Consider the following 22,934-nt stretch of genomic DNA (forward strand, 5'->3'; position numbering starts at 1 on the left):
CATCAGTGGGCCATCTTCTTTGAAGGCCACTGAGCCCTCCCACGGCTCCTTGGAGGTACAACAGCCCCCTGCCAATCTGCTGCTTTAAGCTCATGTTCCTAAGGGCAGGCTGGTAACGCCGGGGTAACATCTGAGTGTTAACCAGACTCATAGTGGTTTCCCCAGGCCAGCTGAGCTCACGACAGCCCTTTACTCGAACTGCAAAGCAAACAGTCTTCGATAGCTCTGCTGCTGTTGAGAACACTCGCAAACTTCAGCAGCTGTCACCTTGAGGGCCACGAATGCTGGGCCCCATTCCTCCAGGGCATCTGCTGCTGCAGCAGGTCCAGGGTGGAACCCAGGAAATTTTATCTCAAACAAGTGCCTAGTTCAGAAATTTTCTCTCCGGAGCTCCCCAATCCAGCGACAGGACACATGGCAAGGATCACAAATCAGAACCCCGTTCACAACCCCGGGGACATCGGACAAGGCAGCCTGAAGTTGCCATTCTTTCCAGCACAGCTCAAATCGCTCATGTGGTCATAGACAGATGTCATGGAGAAAAAGACCCACACTGACATGCTGTGAATCCCAGTTGGCAGAGGGCTTTCTTTCCATTGCTCGGAAACCAACGTGAAGAAATCTCTCCAAGGAGTTACAAACCATCCACAATTTAATTTTGAGTTAATTCTCCATCACTAACTACTAATTCCAATTTCATGTTTCCCTCTAGATGAATTGTTCCAACTCCGTGCACAATCGACACTCAACTCTCCACCTCGATCCATATGCTTAAGTAGGATCACAACAGAGAGCCCTCGCTTTGGGAAACAAAGGCAAACCTTCAGATGTATCTCCATGAAGTCGCTCGTATGTCCTAGAAGTTGCCAGGTTCGGGACAGAAAAATACAGCACACCCAGTTAGAACTGAACTTCAGATGAACTAATCATGTGTTAGTAGGAGTATGCCCATGCAATGTTTAAGCTGTGCTTATACTAAAAATTGTTAGATGTTTATCTGAAGTGCAAATTTAAGAGTCTCGTATTTTATCTGGCACCTGTGCACTCATTCAAAAACTATATATTGAGCCTCTGCGACATGTTACTTGCTACAAATATAAGACATAGAGGCAGGGGTGTGTGGTAAATGTTTAAAAACTGGCTGTCGGAGAGGGGATCATTTTTAGTGTTCGCCGACGCCTGGAGTTCCTGCAACCATCTTGCAAGTATGAGAAGATCAGAAGACCCGCAGAGGTGCCCATCCAGACGAGCAACATTCCTGAGTCACAGAAATGATGGCACCACCACCCACCTCCAAGGTCCCGTACGGTAAGACAAAGACACACTTATTTCAGCCTCAACTGGTTAGTTGGCTCTTCTATCACCAGTACCCCCAATGATTCCCAATTGATCACCGGTACCCCAATGATTCCCAATTGATCACAGGTACCCCAATGATTCCCAATTGATACCCAAGCTACTCCTCTCCGCTATGATTGTTATACTCTGCCTCCCCAAGTAGACCAAAAGTTCTTTCTGTTTGGGAGTCATGTTGGCGGGTTTTGTCTTTCCTCCCTTCCTTCCCTTTCCTCACCCACCCACGCACCCCTCACAGTAGGACATTTATCCCTTTACTCCATCGAGACCTCCAATGGTGCAGTGCTCCAGCTCTGCGGGGACATATTCCAATTAGTGCTTCCAACTGACGATGAGTCAATCACCAGTATTTTCTCCCAAGGGCCTCTTTTGGAAGAGTATTCTGTAAATCTGCTCTCAGCTGCTACCGCAGAGTAAGGCTTTCTTCCTGCCTGCATCAGTAAAGCCCTGGCCCTTCTTGGGAACCAGTTCTTCCAACCTACTCAATACTTCCTTGGGGTCCCTGTACAACCCTGCAGAAATCCAAAAACACCACCAAGGAGCCCTTGAGGACCAATAAATCCATTCCAGGACCCTCAAGTACCTGCAGTGGGACACGAGCGCTGTTAGCCACAGGTTATCTGTGAAGGCTGGGGACCCAACAGACCCTTCTGTGAACAATCCCAAGCTCGAATGACTCTGCTTAAGAAACCAACTGGCACTGACTTCTCTCGCTGGTACCACAAATGAAAAAGGAAACTTGATGCACGAAGGATGAAGATTACTAAAACCATACACGGAACCCACCTGACTGACCATGTCCTAAAATTTCAAATGTTTCTTTCTTTCTTTCTTTTTTTTTTTTAAGATTTTATTTATTTGATAGAGACAGCCGGCAAGAGAGGGAACACAAGCAGGGGGAGTGGGAGAGGAAGAAGCAGGCTCCTAGTGGAGGAGCCTGATGTGGGGCTCGATCCCGGAATGCTGGGATCACGCCCTGAGCCGAAGGAAGATGCTTAACAACTGCACCACCCAAGTGCCCCAAATTTCAAATGTTTCAAAACAAAAGTCAGGTTGTCCCAAAGAGCCAGGCTGTCCATCCCCATTTCCCCCCTCTGGTGCCACGCCTCCTTGCTCCATTCACCATCAATTCCCACCTTGGGGAGATCCTTTTAACAGTCGCTCTGCTTTCATTGCCCATCTCAGCTCTAAAGCTTTCCTCTTTCTAATCTCTAGGTTCCTGTACTACTTTTGTGAGATAAGCCGTGTAAGGGAGGCTCACAATTCTACAGTGTAGACAACCTTTTCTGTTTGATTACTTGCCCTTCAACCAAGCCAAATGTGCTATTTATTTATCATCAGCTCATGGTCCCTTCCTAGCACACTGACTGTCCCCAGAGATCACATGTCCAAGGTTGTCAATACCTTGAGGTATTGATCCTAGAGGCCGACCAAAGCAGAGACCCACTCTCCGGCTCTGAAGACTCCTGGCTAAATGGGGTCCATCAGAACCACAGCTGGCTCGTCGGAAGAAAACACTATACAGAACCAAACCAGATGCTGGGGAGAAATCTAAGACAGTGACCAATTTATGAGGGGAACAGGGCTGGACAAATTGGAAGGCACAGAATGAGGCTAAGAAAATAAACAGACAGGAGGCTTTTTAAAGGAAATCTGCTCACACTGAGGATAATTAATTAATGTGTTGACTGGACTCCCAGAGGCAATCACTGAAGCTGAAACCATGATTATTTTTAATAGACCTGGGCTCTTATTGGGTGGAAACAACATGAGCCAACAAAGAGCTGGCTGGCCACGTGGCCGCATGACTGAACTCTTTCCATCCCGATCCACAATTATTTTAATGAGAGTGAAGTGGCTTTCCCACCCCCAACTCCAACTCAGTATCATTTTTAGCTTCTACTCAGCCTGGGATGGCACCATTTAGAGGGAACCACCTTATTTCCAGGTGTCCTAGACAGGTCTGTCACTGTGTGTGTCCCAGCCCGACTCTGTCCTCCCCTTATGGTTATACCGGCCAGAGATTTTTGATCCAAGATGGCCGCTGGGGCTTCAACCAGCCATGCTGAGCCACTCAGTTATGCTCACGGAAATTTTAAATAAGGCATACAAAGAGAAGTTATCGTCCGCTGTAGGCACCTACACTGACAGGTCACAAGGAGTTGAGACTGGAAGACCATACTAGGTTGTACAAAAAAGGGAAGAGAATGAATGAGAGAAAGAGAAGAACACAGGAGATGAATAAGGAAAAGCAGTAAAGGAGAGTATATGGGGTGGGAGCATGAGGGAAAGCAAGCAAGCAAGTCAGACGGAAAAGATGAAGAGACCAAGAGGAGACCTAGAACTAGATGTATCCTAGAGCTTCCTACATCCTGGAAGTAAAAGCCTCGATTCCCAAATTTTTAGGTAAAAACTGAGCTGTAGTTCCCACTCCTAGGTTTCCCTGGGCATGTACCTACGTCTCCTAGATAACATCACCGTCACCCTTTCCAAACTGGAGCAAATCGGTAGGTCTTGCAACTGAAATATGCAGGATTAGAACTTCCATCAATATGAAACGTAGGTCCTTTGTTTCTTCTTGAGCTAACTACAAAGGTCCTTTTAAGGTCAGAACATGCCTTCATTCAGCAAACCTTTGTTGGACATCTTCTATGTCTTTGACCTTGTATTTAGTACTGGCTTGGAGAAATGAAAACACAGCTGGTACCCACCCACCGAGTACAGAAAACAGAAGGGAGATTTCCCAGCACACACAATTACGATACCCTCTGATAAGTGTTATTTATAACCAATGTTAGCAAGGAGGCATGTGAAAACACAGAGCCTCTGCCAGGCAGGGGACAGGTGGGTGCCGGTCAAGAAAGTCATCCCAGAAGAACCATATTTGAACTAAATCCCAACACCACAAAAGAATCAGCAAGGTGAAGAGAGAAGAGGAGGCAACCTGACTCCAGTGGTATGCTGCTACTGGTGGGGGAACTTATGCCCCAGAAATGGGCACATACTGCATATCAGGGCTTTTTCATTCCCTTCTGAGAGTCAGTATACCAGTGCACACCTGGAATTCAAAGCCCAGAGGCTGGAGAAGGCGATCTGTGGTTAAACAAGATGGAAACTGTAGAAGGTCAGAGAAGGAACTGGCTAGAGAGAAGGCTGCTAGGTCAACAGAGGTCACACCAAACATCCTTGTTGCTTGTGAGAAATTTAGACTACCCTAAACCACTGGAGGGGTTGAAATAAGGGACTGAAATGGTTGGCTGGAATGATCTGGCTGCATGGCAAAAGATGGTTGCTAATAAAAGCCGGGGGCCACTGAAAGTAGAAGGCTGATGGAAGAACAGCCTGGTCCTCCGGGAACGCTGTCACCATGCAGGGTACTAGCGCCTACCCAGGGAGGGCAATTTCTGGGTCTTTAGCGCCCACAGGATTCCTGGGGGACCTAACGCAGAGCAGAAATCAAATCTTCTTAACAAAACAAGAAACAGAGGCAGAACGGAGTGGGACCCAGCAGCAGCATAACTGGGCTTTACCATTTACAAGCCTCGTATGATTAAGTAAGAATATCTACATAAAAGGACTTCAGGATCAGGTAGTGTGTTGGGGGGAAAAACTGAACTTGAAATCACGAGGTTTGGATCAAAATCCTGGCTCTCCAGCTGTGTGACCTTGGGCAAGTTACTAACTGCAGCAAAACATTTATTCCTTCTGAACAACAATGGTCTCGTTCGTAGAATGTGGACAAAAATACCTGTTTTCTCAGGTTTATGATGAGGACTATGTGACAATCTGAATATGTAAGCCCATAATTTGACAATTATGGGGGGCTGGGTACCAAGTCCTTGGACTCTGAAATTCCCCACTTAAAAGTCTGGACAAACTGGGGCAAAGAACAAGAAAGGACACCGAGCCATGAGCATGGAGAGGAAATGCAGGCACGAACATTTCCACGAAGGGTCTTCAGGCAACGTCTCTGAAGTCCAACAGAGGCTCCCAAATGAAGAAGGGTAGAGACCTCGGACAGACGGAGAACCAGAGTAAACGTGCGTGGTGTTCCTCGGCACCTTACCAGTCACTGCAGGGTAACGGCATCAAGTCTAAGGGACACCTAAGAACAAGCTTCTCCCAGAAGCTCTGGACCTCACACCCCGAACTATCTGATCTGGTCTGAGTGCTATCTTCCCCGACGCAAAGTGGGGACAGGAAAGTCATGCGTGCAGCCCTGACACAGCGCTGCATTTTTTAATCTCTGTTTCTCTTTCGGCCTATGGTTTCATACATAGCCACAGAAGTCAACCGAGAGCCTGGGTAAGAAATAGTGTTGTCAATTCTCAGTCACTATAAAGATAAGGATGACAACTGTGGATGAGGAAAATAACGAAGACAACAAATGTGACACAGATGATGTTAAAAGTGCTTCGACGAAATGAAAATGTGTTGAGATCTACGATGTGCATGGAACTAAGCCAGATGTTACGGGATGCAGCATTCACTCCTGCCTCTGGAGATGACTAGACAGACAAAAGCCCACGAGAAGAGCTGGAGCAGAAGGCAGGCCATCGTGGAGGGAGGGGAGGGAGGCACAGAGGGAGGGCAGGCGACAGTAATGAGGGGAAAAGACTTCTGAAAAGACTTCTGACAAGACGGAGCAGGGAACAGTACTGGAAGAGGGAACAGTGGAAGGGGGGGATCTACGGAAAGGACAGGGGGAGGCAGGGGAGGGAGCGGGCAGGCTCTGCATGAGGACCAGCGTGCACACAGACGAGGGACGCACGCATCTAAGAACCAACTCCACTGGCTGCTGCAGGGGTGTGCTGAGGGCTGGGGTCCTGAATGGGAGTGGAGGGTGATGGCTACGGGTAAAATACTTCAATGGAGCTGGGAAGGGAAATCAGAGCAAGATCCTGGAAGGCAGAGATGGGACGCTCATGACCTCTGGGCTGACTCTCTTGTCTGGCAATAAGGAGCCACAGAAGGCTTTCTAGGAGGGAGGGGTACAGCCTTTGAGGAAGAGTCCGCTGGAATCTCTAGGAAGAACTAGGGGAACAACAGGAGGCAGAAGGCGAGGCAGGAGAGGTCAGATACGGGCTAAGGAAGGCTTTTTCAAACATGACAGCCATTGGAGCCAAATACAAGAAAGAAAAGTTTCACGTTTAAAAGAACTTGACGAAGCTCTCTATAGTGAAAGGGAAGTGCATTAATTTCCAGGCTGACGGCACAGCAAGCCCAGAGCCGGGTTCATGGTGAAAGAAGCACACCTGCCAAGGTCCCAGGAGAAAGGGAGACACACCATCTCGGGATGTCTCACGAGTAAGAACTTCAGGACATGGGTAATGTGCCAAGAAATTCTGGAGACTACTACCCCCGTGCTATCTTTCTTCTAGTACCAGCCAGTTCATTTCTGCAGACACTCTTGGAAGTCCTACTAACTGTGACGTTCTATAAGGTACAGAAGTGGAAACAAGAATGAAAAAGGCCAGTTGCTGATTCTCAGGATCATAGACACAGAAACAGCTGTGATACCAGGTAGATTTGGGTAAAGCACAGAGGAGGTTGAAACAAGCAATCATGGTAAAAGGAGAAGGGGGTGCAGAACTTAGAGAACACCAGCACCAAAAACCGGTGGAAGACAGTCTCTGTGCTGCACAAAACAAAAAGTCCCGTCTTCCAGGACCCCACCATCCGTACAGCCATCGTAAGCCCCCTCTCCTCACCCACTTCCCGTGCGTGTCATTGGGGACCCCACTCATGTGCACAGCTCCCAGCGCCACCTTCAGCTGGAGCAAGGACCAGCCCCAGCCACCAGGGTGACTGGGATTCCTCAAAGAGCCCAGCCCTCGGTGGCAGCCAGCACAGGAAAACAATGAGGGGAGTCTGGAAGTCCCAGAAGGACAAACGTGGGACCAGGTGGGCCAAATCAGTTCCCATGGAAGGACGTGGACACATCAGCTGGAGAGGGGACTGTGGACCAGGGAAGTGCCACCAGAACAGTGTGTGTGTTGGGGGGAGGGGACAGGCAGCAGGGTGGAAGTGTGCCAGGAAACACGGGCTGGGGGCAGGGAGCACGTGGACCACAGAGCATGCCTAAGTGGCAGGTAGACCGGCGCCTGACACTGAGTGGAAGACCACAGATACAGGAGTGACCGTGATGACACACGTGAAAATCCTGCCTGCATTTAGATGGGCAGGATGCAGAGGGGGAGCATGGGGGCGGGTGACCAGAGGGAGCAGGGAGTCTCAGGACACAGAAGCGATGCCCTTTCTTGATGAGGCTGACAACAACACTGGGAGTCAGATGGATGAATCCGGGGCTGTCAGCCATAGTTCTCCAAGGGTTACGCCCTTCACACCTCGTCTGTATGTCCACGTGGGCTCATAACCAAGAGAGAATCCTCTTAAGGTACAGAAGGGAAGGGATGACATAAGGTAGCCCAAACACCACTCAGAGCTTTAAGCAGATACTACTAGTACCCAGGTCATGGTCCCAAAGGTACAAAGGTTCTGTATGCTCCTGGCAGCTCTGTACTAAACGGGTCATCTTAAAAAGTCTCCTTCCTCAACAGGGAATCTAACCATCCATCCAACCATCCATCCAGCCAGCCAGCCATCCATCCATCCATCACTGAGTGCCCAGGACACTCTCCGACACCGAACAAGACCTACAGACCACCTGCCCTCAGGAGTTAACACTCTAGTGGGAGAACACAGACGACCAACAGCCTCAAGAACAAAACAGGGGTGTGTCGGTGGGTCAGAGCTGTGAAGAAGGTAAAATAAGGAGATGTCGGGGGAAGCGGGTGGAGGGCGGCTTCATAAAGGGCCCTGAGGGAAGGCTTCTCTTACAAGATGAAGCGTGAACAAAGACCTGCTGGGAGTGAAGGAGTGAGCTATGACAGATGGGGAGTGAGGGCATTCCCAGAGGGGCCAGAGCGGTGGTCTCAGCAAGGACAGCAGCTGTGTGTGTGGGGGCGGGGAGAATGAGCTGAAGGGGCCAGGAGGTGGAGCAGAGACAGGCACTGGAGGTGAGGTCAGAAGGGGAGAAGGAAGACCCTGAAAGGCCAACAGTCAGGTATGACAGAGCTTTGAGCAGTGGCTCATTCATTGCCATGTGACTGTGTGCGAGGAGACCTCTCTGTCGCCGTGTGGGGCAAGCACAGGGGAGTGGTGGCAGTGATCTGTCCACCACATTCTGGTGGGATTTTGAACACACAGAATAAGAGCAACAACAAGGCAACCCCGTGTCTGTCCTCTCCAAGGGACAGCTGCTTGAAGGGACAGTCTCCCCCAGTCCAGGGTTCCCAGGAACCAGGGGACCAGCCAACAACATCACCCCTATTTCCCACTGCCCTGTTCGCTGGGAATCCAACAAGGAGGACTGTCAACCCAGGAGGAAGGCCTGACCGTTGGCAGAGCTGCTCTCACGTCTGCCGTGACATTGTCCCTGTGCTGCATGGAGGGCAGAACAAAACGTCCGCAGCAAGCCAGGAAGCCCATGCTCAGGTGGCGGATTCTCGAAGCCCATCATCATCTCCTAGAAAGCAAGACCAGGTCTGCTTTCCTCATTCGTCCCTCAGAGCTCAGTGCAATGCAATGTACACAGTAAATGCTACGTAAATGCTTGCTGGATAAATCACGGAGCTGCACGACCTTCAAGAATGGTGAGGTTTTTCATAGCACTTCATGAGGTCTTCTTACACTGTGCCACTCGTTCTCAGCTGCCGGTGATCTTGCCCCCCAGGGGCCACGTGGCAATGAATGGAGGCATTTTTGAGGCCACAACTGTGTGTGTGTTGGGGGGGGGACGGGGGCAGGATGCTACTGGCATATAGCAGGAGGCCGGGAAAACCGCTAACCGTCATACAATGCACAAGACTGTGTTTCACCACCCACCCCTGCCGCCCACCACCACCACCACCACCACCACGAATCCTCAGGACCCTGACACCCCTGCTCATTTAACCCCCACAATCCTCTCATCACCAGCTGAGCAAACGGGCCACTAGGAAGTCCATGTACCCAAGAGAGCAGAGAGAGGAACACTCAAAACTATGAAATGGTAGCAACAGAAGCCAACAGACAGCTTGGACCAGCTTCCACTTGGCACTTTTGACACCAAATGTGTGGAGTTTTCCCCCTCCCCTCAGTCCTGACACCACCTGGAGTTAGCGGCCCCGCAGGTGAAAAGCTCAGTCCCACAAGATGGGCCCCACTTCGGACACCAGTCACAAGGAGGGGCTTACTTCTGACCCACTGGCGAGAGGGTTGACATGTTTCCAAGACTCCCTCCACGGGTTCGATAGTTTGCTCAACTGGCTCACAGCACTCAGAAAAGCACTTCACTCTGGATGGCTGGTTTATTATAAAAGCTGTAACTCAGAACAGCCACACAGAAGATGCAGAAGGCAAGGGATGAGGGGGAAGACTGGGAAGCTTCCATTCAAGGGGCGTCACCCTCCCAGAACCTAGAGGCATGCACTAACCAGGAAGCTCTCTCAGACCCCTTAGTGGTTAAAGAGGGCATGACCAAGCTGGCCAATCAATGGCCCAGGACTTAACCAAAGTCCAGCCCCTCTTCCCTCTCCACTGCATTCCTCTGGCAACCAGCCTCCCAACCCAAAGCTATCTGGGTATCACCTCATTAGCATAAATTCAGGATGGCTTAAAAGGGGCTAATTATAATGATAAAAGAAGCTTACCCCTTAGGAAATTCCAAAGGTTTTACAAGCTCTGGATCAAGAACCAGGGCAAAGACCAAATATATATTTCTAGTTATTTCACAGGTAAATATAGATTGCTAGCGTGTGATGGATAGGCAGAGAGACTGAAACAGAAATGGGAAAAATCAAGAAATTCAGACAAGATCAGTGAATGCACTGGAAGGATCTCTAAGCCAAGCTCTGCCAAGAATTGGCATATGGCCCCACGATCCCCCCTCCCCAGGCTAAACCAGTACCCACAACCATAAGATTTTAGGAGATGGAAAGGATCGCTCACTTCCTGCCTTAACAATGTTAGGACTTGTTCGAGGAGCAGAGATATTAGCTTTGTAAAAACACTCACAGACTCGTGGCAACCTTAGCCATACAAATCCTAAATTCCTTCCCCTTTACCCAGAGAAGGCAGGAGTGCCAAATGCCTTACTACATACTCTTCCCTCCCTCCTTTCTTACTTCCAGAAATAAGTATTGACATCCACCCTGTGTGGAGCACAGTGCCAGAACTGGGAATATTCGAATACAAGATGCATGGGGTTCCTCTTCACCTGGTCCATTTGTAAAGCGTTCTTTACCTGCCTAGGCCCGAGGCAGGCCATTTTCCTACTGCAACAGAACTGGATGCCACACTGGGACCTTGCCTGCCTATCTCCAAGCAGCAAGCAGGATGGGGGAGTGGGGCGCGGGGAACTCCCACCTCCCTGCCTGTCAATATTTACCTCTCCACTCAATAAATCCTGATGTTCATCTTAATAGAAATCGATACCTACTTAATGGCAGAGCAACAAGAAATTAAGGCAATATAAGTGAGGGAAAGAGAGAGGTTTCGAGAGATGTGAGTGGATTTGGAAAAGCAATGTGGGGAGAGCCAGCTTGCCCTGGCAAGCATGGACGGCACGTGCTGACAGCAAAACCAAGGCTTCCTGAAGGTCAAGGTGATACAGGGCAGCCATGACAAGATGGAAGACAATTAAGGATGGGAAGGAAGAGGGCTTCACAAACAAGAGCGCCTCCCCCCAAAGAGAAAGACGTTTTCCATTTCTTAGCACAACAACGGCGTATGTGGTTGCTAAGAATCAAGAGACTTCAGATGGCTCGAAAGAAAGACCTCGAATAGCGAGGCGTGGGCTGGTTTGATTAAGTCGTTTGATTAGTACCCATTCTGTGCTGGGCGCTGAAGTAGGGCTGATCCATCCCCCATCTGATTCGATCTCCACATTAAAGACGGTAGTAGTTATTACCCCATATATACGACAATGAGGAAACCAAGGGCCCAGAAGTATTTTGCTAAACCACGTAAACAGGAAGAGCCAGGATTCAAATCTGAGTGTGTAATGCACTTTCTTCCACCACATTGTAGTAACATAAATGGGGCTGGACAGGAAAAGATGAAGAGAAATTCAATTTACAATCCTGTTGACCCAGACCCCACCATGAATCCTGTCTAGCTGTAATGGGATCAAGCCCCAGTTCATCATTTGAGGAAGAAAATGAGGTGTGTCTATTTCTTTCATATGGAAATTATGATCATATCCATTTTAGGGATAAAGAAGTAAGACCCAGAAAGTCCCATGGTGTGCCTAAGATCACAAATCCCCCGATTCATAAGGCTAGGACCTCAACTCAGGTCCACTCTCTAAATGACTAACCTAGAAAGCAAAGGCAAAGAGAGCAGCTCAGGAAAGGAGGTAAAGAAGGAATTCCTGGGGCTGGGGAAGTTCAAGGAAGACTTCCTGGAGAAGGTGGGATTTGAGCTAGGCTTTGAAGTATGGGTAGGAGTGGGGCCAGCACAGAACGTATGTCAGCAGGATCAAGGACCAGAGACAGGTAAGGGACATTCAGAAGCTGGGCAAATGGGCCTGGTGCTCACAAGGCCTGACCACAAACATCAATGGTCTCAATAAGTGGACTCAAACTCCCAGTCGGCTTCAGAAATGCCCACTCAAAGCCCTGCAAATGGTTCTCCATCAACTAGGCCACACAGCACATGGGATGGGCCCGTCCTCCCTCCCTCATCAGCCCAACTCCCTTCCTGTTTCCAGAATTCATCCAGCTCTTCTCTTACACACCTGTAGGCTGCTCTTCTAGCCTTGAGATGCTCTATCCCACAAATTAAAACATTTCCAGGGGATTTATTCCAGGCACACCATCTGGTGGAAGCTGTCCCTGACACCAGGATGGACCTACTGCCATGGCCTCCCACCCCCAGTGGGCCGTGCCTCCACTCGGCATGTCGGAGACAAGACCTCCCTGCAGAGTCTGGCTTCCCCACCAGCTCCTCGAGTTTTAGTTGAAGGTCTGACAAAATAAAATCCACGCAGCATTAAGTGGCAGGCCCGCATCTGAATCCCTCGTCTAGGACTCTTGGGTATAAAGCGACTCTTCTATTTTTAACACACCTCCCATTCCGGAGGGTGCCACTGCTGAATCACAGGAAAGCAACGAGCAGTTTACACCCCGCACCACGCTCAGCACCTCAAAGTGACAACATTAATTTAATGAACTTAAACACTGGTGAACTTTTTAACAAGTCCAAAAGTTATTTACACTGGGAAATGCGTGCCTGGAGACGGGTGCCAAAGAGACCAAGTAGAGAGGATGGCATATCTTTCAAATGTTAATGTGCATTTTCAAATTCGAGCTTTGATAGGAAGGTGGTTTTTCTCGATTTTCTGACTCATGCACACACACATCCGTCTTCCCTATAGCACGTGTACATCTGTATGCCGTAGGAACACACAAGGCTAATCCTTACATCACAGTCTGTTTAGAGAGACAAACCCAAGTAAATACAATGGACTAGGACAAATTGGATAAGCAAATGACAATGTGCTAGGGGACACAGAAGGAGTAAACGGTTTGGTGGAAAAAGCAGAAAGGCCATAGTATTCATGGAGAGGCTGTGTATTTGTTTCCAAGGGCTACCACAAAGTAGTACCGTAAATGAAGTGCCTTAAGCAACAGAAACTCAGTCTCCCAATTCCAGAGTTCAAGGTCAAGGTGTCAGCATGGTTGGTTCCTTGTGAGACCCTGAGGGGGAACCGGTTCCATGCCTCTCTCTTAGCTTCCAGGGGCCTCAGGCAACCCTTAGCTTGTAGGTGGTGTTCTCCCTGTGTTTCCATATTGTCTTCCCTCAGTGGGGGTTGCTGGACCCAAATGTCCTCTTCGTAGAAGGTTACCAGTCATACTGGATTAGGGCTTCCTCTACTTTCCTCATCCTAACTTGACCATGTGCAAAGACCCTATTTCCAAATAAGGTCCCATTCATAGGCACCAGGGATTAGGACAGCAACACCTCTGGTGGCGGAAGGGAGGGGAGACACAATTCAATGCACAATGTGGTGAAAAGCCAGACCCTGGAAGACAAATGTGGGCTCCCTGATGGGACAGCAGGGAGGGTACTGGCATGCTCACAGGAATGGAGGTCTGGGGGACCAGTGGCAGACATGGTGCCCAGAGCATGGAGGATGGGGCCAGGTCACTGGCAGCCTTGGTATGGAGTTCATCCCATTAGTGATCAGAAATCACCAAAGGGTTTTAAGCAAAAAACTAAAAGAAGGTGGCTTTGACTCTTTTGGCCACCTGCGAGACCTTTTTTTTTTTTTTTTTGGTCCTTTGGTTTCCCTTCGTCCCAAGAACTGGCGGGGAAGTCCCATTTGACCTCCACATTATCACCAAGGGAGGGGGAGGGGGGTTCACGTCTCTCTTTCCTAACAACCCTTACCTCAATTCTGGCACAGCACTCATCTGTAAATTAAGTGGCAAATCATCACAATTCCATTTCCCACTCTGTTTAGACCGGGAGGCTGGTGGTCCCAGCCCTTTGCAGCCAGGGAGTCGGGAACAGACGGAAAAAGAAACACGTCACATTTTCTCTGTCAAATGATCCCTCACCTCAGTTCCCAAGAAAGAGGATATCCAACCCAGAAGGACCACATAGGTCCTCCAAACTGTGTTCCTTGGAATTAGGAGGACATCTCAAGGAATACCCTTGGAGTGGGGTCAAGAGAGAGAACAGAGGAGGGGATCCAAGCCACCCTATCCTGCTTTACTGCAAGCAGTTCCACTTTTTTTTTAAAAAAAGGTTTTATTTGAGAAAGCACAAGGCATGAGCAGCAGGGGGAGTGGGAGAGGGAGAAGCAGACTCCCCGCTGAGCAGGGAGCGTGACCCAGGGCTCGATTCCAGGACCCTGATATCATGACCTGAGCTGAAGGCAGACACTTAACTGACTGAGCCGCCCAGGCACCCCCTACACTTTCATCTTTTAATAACACCTTATTGAGATATAATCCACATACCATAAAAAAAAAAATCACCCTTTTAAAGTATACAACGTAGGGGGTTTTAGTACATTCAGAGTTGTGTAACCACCACCACTGTCTGATTTTAGAACTTCTTAAACCTCCCCAAATAAACCTGGTTCCCATTCCCCGTCACTCCCCCACCCAACCCTTAGAAACCACTAATCTACTTGCTGCTTCTACGGACTGGCCTATCCTGACATTTCCTATGAACAGAATCATATGTAGCCTTTCATGTCTGGCTTCTCTCGCATACGGTGTTCCAGGTTCATCCACGTTGAGGCATGTATCAAGACTTCATTCCTTTTTATGTCTTCATAATACTCCACTGCGTGGCCATACCATGTTTTGTTTATCCATTCATCAGTTCATAGACGTTTGGGTAGTTTCCACTTTATTATGAATAAAGTGCTATGCATAATTGTGTACAAGTTTTTGAGTATCTGTTTTTGATTCTTTGGGACATACACATAGGAGTAGTGTTGCTGAGTTATATGCTAAGTCTGTTTGACTTTTTGAAGAACTGCCAAACTTCTCCAAAGTGGCTGTGCCATGTTGCATTCCTCCCAGCAGTGTAGGAGGGCTCCCATTTCTCCATATCCTCTCCAACACTTGTTCTTTTCTCTTTGTTAACATAACAGCCACCCTAGCAGGTGTGAAGTGGTATCCTGTTGTTCTGATTTACAGTCCCCAGTGACTAATGACACTGAGCATCTTTTCATGGGCTTATTGGCTACTACAGTGGCTTCTCTGGAGAAATGTCTGCTCAAGTCCTTTGCCCACTTTTAAACTGGGTTCTCTTTCCACTAACATAGAAGAGTTATTTTTTAAAGTTTATTTTGTTTTGTTATTTAATTTAAATTCAATTAGCCAACTTACAATACAGCATTAGTCTCCGATGTATAGAAGAGTTTTTTATAAAGGATACAAGTCCCTTATCAGATCGCAAATATTTTCTCCTATGTTGTAGGCTGTCTTCCAAGGTCTTAAATGGTATCCTGATGAAGGCCAACCTTTTTTTTTTTTTGGCTTTTGCTTCTGGTGTCATATCTAAGAAACCAGTCTAATCCAAAGTCACAAAGATTTACCCCTATGTTTGCTTCTAAGAGTCTTACGGCGTTAGCGCTTGTAAGTTTGAGCTCGACAATCCATTGAGTTGATTTTCATTTTTATCCTTTTGAGAGAATAGTACTCCTTATAAAGTTTAACTCTCCGAACACCCAGCCCCTTGTTTACAGATTCTAGAAAGGAGGAGGAACTTGCCCACAGCCACAGAAGGAGTTTCAGGCACAGCTGGACTCCGATTCAGGTTATCTGCCTCAAGGTCCGCAGAGGACTCTGGCTCCCCAAACTTCTCCAGACGCACCGTGTAGATACAAAAGGATCCTCCTGCCCTCTTCACAGAAGGCTGTGGCATCCCATGGGAAAACTCAGACTCAGCTCTGCAGCGACCTGGAACAACCCACCAGGCTTTGAACAGACTTCCTCGTTCCTGTGTGTCATCTGCTTCCTGTGTGACCCAGAACCCTTCCAATTAATCTCAGGTCCTGTACCCTCGTCCTCAAACTGGCCCTCGGGTCTCGGGGGCATAAAGGATCTTTCTCAGAACCCCCCTTCCCCAGGTGGGCTTTTATCTTCTCAATTGAATTCGTGAAACACCGTGTACCTGTATTTGGGGATACAAAATAGAGAAAGGTGAGACGGCCCCACGTTACAGTAGCTGTCTCGTCAGTGATGGAGACACAATGAACACTGACACTACATCACCTTCCCAAAGTTTAACAATAAACATAAGTGCTCATCTTCATTAGCGCGTACCCGCCTCTGCTCTTCGTGTTCTAAGAGTATTATTTAACCCCAGAACAACTTCAGGAGCTAATATTCCTGCCCCATGTATAACATGTATTAAGCACCAATTCTGCACTAAACACTCTAACAGAGGGACCCGGAAGGGCTGCAGGGACAAAGAGAGGAGCTGGGGACAGCTTCAAGTACAAGGGGATTGGGGGGGTTGAGTGTGGACCATGGAACTTCTCAGGGAAAAAGCAGAGCGCGGGGCAAAAATAAAGACATCAAAGGATCTGTCAAGCCAGAGGAGCACAGTGACGGACAGATTCTAGGGAGACGGGGCCACGCAGAGGGAGAGGGTGCGGCCGCTAGCAGGATTCACACTCCTAGACCACAGCCTGGAGAGCCAGCAAATTACGCAGGGGAAAAGTCACGTACAAACTTGCCTGTGCTGGTGTGTAATATTATTACGTACTCTGTGCCTTTCAGACAATCTGCAAACAAAAACAAAAACAAGCCTGCCAACTAAAAGGAAACCTGTATTAATACAATTCAGTGTGAGGATATGATTGATCTAAGAGTGCGGGGTAGAGAGGAGGTTGCTTTATTCCTCACAATAAATACTCATATTTCCAGTAATCGAGTTTGGTTCTTAGCGCTAATGTCATTTTCTGCTAATTTAATGTCGTGGGAATCCCTCGGAGGAAGAAGATTGCTTGGGGAATGCAAAGAGGGCCTATCTGGGGGGCGGGGGGGGGGGCGGGGGGAAGAACCGTTCTTCCAACCTGGGTGTGCTCAGAGGCTGACAAAAGGCCAATCCCACTGAGTTGAGGGAGTTAAATAGATCTTGCAAGGTGGCCTGGGTATGAAGGCTGCGTGCTGAGCAGAGGAGACAGTGGTTATTCAAGATTCTTCACTGGGGATGCAAACTAATCAAGCCCTCCTGCACTAGCCATGTGGCAAGCCAGCAGGGCTCTGTCCTGGTGGGAGGAGAGGTGGGAGGGAAGGGAGGCAGACAGAATGAGGTCTGTCTTGCCGTCTCTGCTTCCAAAAACAGCATGGAAGCATCCCTGTGCCTCTAGTTGTAGAACAGGCAAGAGACCACGCTTCTTGGTTATCCTGGACCAGTCGCCATTTACGCCTCTTGGCCCAGCAGCTGCCTTCATTCCCTAAAGTCTTCCGGTTTGGACAATACATTATACCACCAGCCTTGGTAGGTAGAGCCCAACAGGAAGAGCCAAGAAACCTGTGATGGAATTTGGTTCCTCCCCGTTTGCCACACAACCTCGGCAAAGGCACTCAACCTCCCAGTCCTCTTTCCTCATCTGGAAAATGAACAATACACATCTGGCAAGTTCACTGGTGAGTGATTTACTCCACCAGCACAGCACTTGGCACATAATTGAAGCTTATGCACGATGAGCTACTGTCGGCAGCTGGTTCAGAAAAGCAGGAACAGCAAAGGATGGAGAAGGGCTTTGGGAGATGGCTCCTTTCCATCCTAACTCTGACTGGCCCTCAAGCTCTCTGCCTCCTGCTCCTGCCCCTGGCATCCAGGATCCTCAGCTCACCCGGGGGCTGGTGTATCTCCCAGGGTTGAATGGGAGTTTATAAACCAAGAAGCCTACAGCTTCCAGCTGTCTTTTTGCCCTAAGTTTCCCAGCAGCAGCGAGGACAGTGAAACTGGGAGTTCCCACTGGAGGGAGCAATTCTCCCTTCCCTCCATCCCGACGATGGTCTTCAATTACAGCATGCGATGCTTGGATGCAGGGAGGCTAAGAGAGGGAAGCAGAGAATTGACACCCTGAAACACATCTGCAGATGATTCCAGAGCAGACACGGGAGCAGTCCCCTGAGCTCCATGGGGAATGGCGGGGGGGGGGGAGGAACGGGGCGGGGGGGAACCAACCCAGCTCTTCCCTGGGCCTGATGAAGATTAATATCTCCTCCCTGATGAGATGAGGCAGCTTAATCGCGGCTATTAATACAGAATCACTGAGGGCCAAAGACTGGGGCATGGAGGGAGGCAGGGGATGGGATGACAGCATCTCACAAATACCATACAGAAGAAGAAAGGGACACCCTGAATGTCTGAAGACAAGATGTCCGCAAGGCTCAGAAGTTAATACAGAAACCCGCTAGCTGAGGCCACGCATGATACCACAGTTTTCGGTGTAATCTGTGTCTGTCCTACTAAGACCACTGGACCGATTCCTGAAACACACTGCTCTCAAAGACCACTTGTGGCATCGCTGGATGATCTTGGCAGAGACCACCCATCACATCGCAATCTCATGACCCCGGGCAATGACAGCTCAGGGTGTGGCCTTCCAGCTCCGATCTCCTTGGCTTGCTCCTTGTCATGCTGCAAGACTCAGCCCAAGAGGCACAGTCCTCCTGAAGCCTTCCTTGATGTCCCCCAGAGAGTCAGGCATCCTTCCTTCTGGACTCACAAACACAGGTGCACGTACATGTCACACAGTAGTTAACTCTGGATTGTAACTGGGCAGTCAGGGCCACCAAAAGAGACTGCTGCTCTTGAAGACAGAGTTTCACTTCTGACCATCCTATAACCTCCCTCCCCAACTACACAGTCCCTCCACCGCTTGTAACCTCCCTCCCCCACTACAACAATGGTCCCATCAACTCATCTGCTTTTTTCCAAGGACCCATTGTTCTCGGAATGACCACCTTCAGAAAGGTCATTATCACCTGAGACTAAAAGGAGAACAAGTTTTCTTTAGGGCAGAGACCATGCCTTAACCTGATGTGTCTTTCTCAAACCCTGGTCCAGGATCAAACATATGCCTGGAGGAAAACAGGGGAGGAGGACACAAGGCTCTCAAATCAGCTGGCCATCCAGAGACCTCCACATGGATGTAGAAATGTACAAAGGAGCAGGAGTGATGTGGGTCTTCCCTGCTCAAAAATCCAGGATTTTCTCAAGGGAGTTGGGGTGGGGGGTCATTTAAAAAGGCAGTTACAGGGGGCATCCTCTCCCCCACTCCCTGCTAAACCTCACACACAAACTTGGGGGTGAATCTTCATCTCGAACTCAGGATTCCCGACTCCCCAAATGCCGCATCACCTGACATCTGGGCTTCAGGGTTTGGGAACCGTGAAATTGGTGGACAATCTGGAAGGGCAGGGCTTGTGCAGAACAACGTTTACGCCCATGTCTTACAGAAGGAACTGGAACCATTTCATTAACAAAAATCTTCAAATGGGGACGCCTGGGTGGCTCAGTGGGTTAAGCGTCTGCTCTCAGCTCAGGTCATGATCCCAGTGTCCTGGGATCGAGCCCCGCGTCAGGCTCCCTGCTCAGTTGGGAGGCTGCTTCTCCCTCTCCCTGTGCCCCTCCCCTGGCTTGTGCTCTCTCCTCTCTTGCTCTCAAAGAAAAAAAAAAAAGTTTTAAAACACACACACACACACACACACACACACACACAACCAAGCCTTTCAAATGAAGGGAACTAGCTTGGAATTCACATAGGAAGTCAAAGCATCATCAAAAGGTGTCTGCGGAACATGTGTGTTTTCTGTGTATATAATCACCAGCACACTGGAACACAAAGTACACACGAGGACGGAATCAACGCTCCAGTAATGCAAGTATGGAGACTGCTTTGCTCCAGCTTTTAGATTAAAAAAAAAAAGAGAGAAAAGAAAAAAGTGATACACACTTCCCTCAGGTAAAAAAAAAAAAAAAAGAAAAGAAAAAAAAAGACAAATTTAAAAAGCGGCCAATCTAGGACCATCATCTCAACTAGTGCTCACGACCCCTATACATGCAACACGCAATAGGGAATTTAAAGAGGCCCCAAGGCCAGGTTGACTCTTGAAGGCTCTTGCCGGCTGACAGGAATGCCAACACCCACAGGAATACCAGCAACGGGGAAATCCAACGTCCAGCACCCAGGACTAGCGGCAAGCACGTCCGGCGGAAAGGAGACTTTCCTAAACGCACAAGCGNCTGGAACACAAAGTACACACGAGGACGGAATCAACGCTCCAGTAATGCAAGTATGGAGACTGCTTTGCTCCAGCTTTTAGATTAAAAAAAAAAAGAGAGAAAAGAAAAAAGTGATACACACTTCCCTCAGGTAAAAAAAAAAAAAAAAAGAAAGAAAAAAAGAAAAAAAAAGACAAATTTAAAAAGCGGCCAATCTAGGACCATCATCTCAACTAGTGCTCATGACCCCTATACATGCAACACGCAGTAGGGAATTTAAAGAGGCCCCAAGGCCAGGTTGACTCTTGAAGGCTCTTGCCGGCTGACGGGAATGGCAACACCCACAGGAATACCAGCAACGGGGAAATCCAACGTCCAGCACCCGGGGCTAGCGGCAAGCACGTCCGGCGGAAAGGAGACTTTCCTAAACGCACAAGCATGCTGGAACCAAGTATAGAAACACAGAGCCAGTGAGGCCGCCCAACCCTGTGGGGCCTGGAGTCCTCAGAGCTGCACGATTCCAGCTGAAGCACCCCCAGACCCCCACATACCCGTGACTATAATTTCTCACTAAGCCACAGGCAGGGGCAGTGGTAGAGCCCGCAGGAAGGGCTGCAGAGGAGCGGGGATGCTGGGCAGCACCCCCCAAGCCCTGGAACTCCAGCTGGAAGGGAGAAGGAGCCCTACAGTTGGGTCCTGAGATAACCCCCCGAGAGAGCCAACCTTCCCAAAGCCCAGGGCCAGGAGATATAAAGGAAGAGGACTGGGGAGCCTGGTTCCATGCCACCCCCTCCATAGGACGCTCTGTTTGGGATGGAAAAATTCCTCCTTCTGCTCAGAGCCCCAGCAGAACCAGCTTCAGCTTTTTTTTTTTTTTAAAGATTTTATTTATTTATTCGACAGAGATAGAGACAGCCAGCCAGAGAGGGAACACAAGCAGGGGGAGTGGGAGAGGAAGAAGCAGGCTCACAGTGGAGGAGCCCGATGTGGGGCTTTATCCCAGGACTCTGAGATCACGCCCTAAGCCAAAGGCAGACGCTTAATCGCTGTGCCAGCCAGGCGCCCCCAGCTTCAGCTTTTAACTTTAACAAGTGAAGAACGTACCCGCGTTTCTGTAGGGCATTTGATCTCCTGCTGCCTTGGTTTCCCCATCTGTCAGGGGTAACAGGGTTCTGACCCACATGTGGAGACAGCACAGCCCCGTAACTAAAAGCAGGGCTCCTGAGGCTGCCTCCTTTACTGCCAAGGAGAGTGACCTTGGGCAAGTAACTTCACCTCGCTGTACGTCAATTTCCTCACCTGCACGTGGGGATAATGAGGAGACCAAGTTCGCAAGGCAGCTGTGAGGACTGAAGGGGGGGCATCTGTGTCAGTCCCAGAGAACAGTGCCGAGCACACATAAGTGGCTGACAGATGCAACTTCTTTCTGATCCCATTTCCCTTAAAGGGACCTAACGGCTGCTGAATGACCCCCAAATACGGGCACCATGTGTGCAAAGCTCCCGTCCTGCATTAGCTCATCTGTCCCAACGATTGCCTATAGCTTGAGGAGCAGAGGGTCTGGAAGAGCATGGGACTGCTCCCCGGCGATGCAGCTGGTGTGCTGTAGAATCCGACTTACAACCAAGTCTTAGGATACAAGAACTCCGCACCTGCCATCCTAGCTCACCCCGACAGCACCACCTACTAAAGCCACTGCTGGCACCTTCTGCCTTATTCCAGCCACACTTTGCTTCACGACGAATATGAAAGTTCATGTCTACTTCACACTGGAAATGAAAACAGCCACCCCAGGCTGTCTTTCCACAGAACATTCTTTTTCCTAGCAAAGACTGCTGACATTGGCATCCTACCTCACCTCACTGCTGGGTGTCACTGGTTCCAAGGTCCCGACACCCAGGTGTGACCGGGTTGAGGGTGTTCGTGGTCAGATCCCCATTCTGCTATCAAGATGTCCCAAACCAGCCATTGCGTCTGCTGGACTCTGCCCCCCTTCCCATCACCAGGCCCTGCAGACCTCAGCTGTATTCAGAGGGAGGAGGCATTTCCGCTTTCTGACTACTATCCTAAGACCCTTGTGTGGCCCAAAACTAGTTTCCAGATGTTTTCCTTACCCCTAGAAAATGGGAATGGACTCAGGAGGGGCACCCCGGGAAATCAGGAACTGGTAATGAGATTCCACCTGTCCTTTGTCGAGCCAGCTAACGTTTACATACTTCTTAGTTTTCTTCTTCGGGGACTATTTTGTCTGGTCTCCCTAACAACTCTTTGAGGTGGGCGGGGAAGATCTGTATCACTTCCGTCCTGCGGGTTAAGAAACAGAGGAGTCCTTGACCTGCCACATGGCTATTTAGTGACAGTCCATTCTAGGTGCCAAGGACTTGAATGACTGGACCAGACATTCAGCTTCCCTGGATCTTAATTTTCTCTAAGAGAAAGAATGCTAGCCCAGCTGGACTCTCAGAGCTGCTGAGAAAGTAAGCACCACCGCCTACTAGCCAGATGACCCTAGGCGATCCACTTGACCGCCCTCCGTTCTCATTTTGTGCTCTCTCCCATTAGGCCCTGCCGGCAACGAATCCAGTCCAACTGCGTGCACATGAAGGCCTTGCTTCTATTTACTGGGCAACGGCTATGTGCCAAAGACATTTTTTAATACTATATTTGATTTGCAATTACAGACCTGAAGTTTATTGATAAATGATCTCATAAAAAAATAAAATAAAATAAAACAAGTAGCTGTGATTCACGGAGAGCCCAGTACGCAGCAGGTGCCTACATACATCTTCACACTCAGCTCTCTGAGGAACTCTGGATGAAGGTAG

General features: G+C 49.2%; 1 protein-coding gene and 1 long non-coding RNA gene across 3 annotated transcripts in view; one reads left to right on the plus strand and one right to left on the minus strand.

Moving 5' to 3' along the window:
* The window catches only part of LARGE1 (LARGE xylosyl- and glucuronyltransferase 1), a 521,400-nt gene that overhangs the window by 338,397 nt on the left and 160,069 nt on the right, over window positions 1–22,934 (minus strand). The gene's annotated exons all lie outside the window — the stretch shown is intronic.
* On the plus strand, window positions 4,185–8,709 carry LOC117796321. Its single transcript, XR_004620712.1, has 3 exons — window positions 4,185–4,312; window positions 7,917–8,121; window positions 8,610–8,709. It is a non-coding gene; the product is annotated as an uncharacterized LOC117796321 (long non-coding RNA).

Source organism: Ailuropoda melanoleuca, chromosome 15 (assembly GCF_002007445.2).
Source record: "Ailuropoda melanoleuca isolate Jingjing chromosome 15, ASM200744v2, whole genome shotgun sequence".
Lineage (NCBI taxonomy): Eukaryota > Metazoa > Chordata > Mammalia > Carnivora > Ursidae > Ailuropoda > Ailuropoda melanoleuca.